Below are 2209 nucleotides of genomic sequence, written 5' to 3'. Positions count from 1 at the left end.
TGTCGAGGCTTTCTCCAAGAGGGACATGGGGTATTGAGGTGTAACATTCCAGAAACTAGTAGGTTAAACTAGATCTTGACGTTAGGTTAGAAGCCTTGAACATACCTCCCCGTACCTTAAAATAATTGTTTTTGTGTTAGAACATCAAGGTTCAAACCTCAAGGACCAACCATCGGTCCTTGAGGAAGACATTAGAGGCTGCCTGGGCAATGATCCATGAGGTATCCCACACCTCGTGAGTCAGGCCACGCCTCGAGGGTGTGAGGTGTAGGTTGAGGCCCTGAGAGTTGACTCTCTGAACCTAGACCACGCTTCACCATAACAGGCTGTGCGTCCAACCACAATCCGTCAGTGAGGGGTCAAGGGTCAAGCCTGAAAAACAGGCCTCTGAACCCCAGTCCATGGATGGACAGCACACCACATGAGTCCACCCATAGAGCGTGGTCGTGGAGTCGTGGAAGAGGCCTGCAGCTGCTAAAAGGCAGTTGCACTTAGGGGCACTTTGGGGTTTTCCTTTTTAAGTTAATATTAAGTGGCGTCGTATTTTTATTGATATAGACTAACTATATAATGTTTTAAAACCTATAAAATTAGTCATTTTCCTCACAATTCCTCAATCCCAAATCAAAATAAATTTTCCCCAAAACTCTATCTCTAGAATTCCAAAGAAGAAGAATAAGAAGAAAGTTAAAGCTAGGGTTTGAAGAAGAATGTTTTTTCAATCAATTTCTTTGGAGAATCATAACTAAGGTATGGTATTTCTTCATCCATGGAGCCCCTCCAAAACTCCCAATTTCAAAGCTAGAAATCCTAAAAGTGAGGGTTTACTTCAATCTCATGGATTTATTTCAAATTCGTTTTTAATGATTGAATTACGTTTTATTATGGGTAAATTGATGATTTTATATGGTTTTATGTTGAATTCCCCAAGAATCCATGAATTCCCCTATTTTCCCAAATTGCATCTCAAAGTGTGGGTATTGATTGATGCAAGTAGAATATTATCGAATTGTGAATGCAGTGAATTGATTAATTGAATCATGTTATTATCCATGTCTAATGTAGTAATTCTAGTTGTGCTGATTGAATGTGATCTATGGTCCTTGAAAGGAAAAGTATGAGAATTATGCATGATTATGAGGGTTATGTATATACTTTTAAGAACACTTTAAGAGTAAAGTGAATATGATGATGATCTAGTTGTTGTGTTGTTGGATGATTATTCTCATGTACACACTTATGTATGAATATGATATGATGTGAAAGGTTTTCTCACAAATATGATGATTCAATGGTTGAAAGGCTATTCTCACCTATTGAATTTATGAGCTATCTTATGAATTATGTTGGATTGAGTTTCAAGGCATTATTCCATGAATAAGAACTTATGTCAAGACTTAATAAGTACTCCATGGGAATTATGCTTCGCATCGAGTGGATATTGTTATTAGATGGAAGCTCCTCCGTCAGAAAGGGCGGGTTTCTAAAAGCAATCTCTGGAAATGACAGCTCCTCCGTCAGAAAGGGAAGGTTTCTAGTAGCAATCTCCTTATCCCATAAACTATGTTCCCCCATAGGTCTTTACCTAGTGGATCCACCTAAAAGCTAACAAGCCATGGTCTTACCCTAGGCAAGTCGGACAACCCTTTTCGGTGTGGGAAACACCGTATTCCATGTTAAGCTCACATGGTCTATGTCGGTTAAGGCTTATTCCCATCAAGACAAGAATATGAACAAGAACATGAATTATGAATTATGGGTACTCAATAAGCTTTACTTAGCATGGATGGAATTATGGGATCTTATTCATGCATTGCACAAGTAGACTTTGAGGGTACTTATGGTATGGTTCTCCTATAACATGATGATTTTCGTATTGAACATGGTTATGACTTATGCTTTACAACTATTTTCCAAATGATGCTTTTACCTAGTAAATTGCATGCATTCAACTAAAATATCCCTTTTAGCATGTTTTCATGATTTTGTGCATGACTATCATATTTAGTGCATTTTTGTACTAATCCATATTTTCCTACATTTTCCCCTAAGTGTAGGGTCCGATTCTCAAGGCGGTCCTTGATATACCGTGAGTTTACGGTATTTCTAATACATTTCACTTACAAGTTGTGTGTGTCTAGGGCCTTTTTATATTGGTTCTGATATGTTTTTATCATGTTTTGCATGAAAGATGTTCAGGCGCGGAAGT

The sequence above is a fragment of the Solanum tuberosum genome, unplaced genomic scaffold (genome assembly GCF_000226075.1).
Source record: "Solanum tuberosum cultivar DM 1-3 516 R44 unplaced genomic scaffold, SolTub_3.0 scf00050, whole genome shotgun sequence".
Lineage (NCBI taxonomy): Eukaryota > Viridiplantae > Streptophyta > Magnoliopsida > Solanales > Solanaceae > Solanum > Solanum tuberosum.
The sequence above is the reverse complement of the archived record's forward strand: the minus strand, read 5'-3'. Positions refer to the sequence as shown.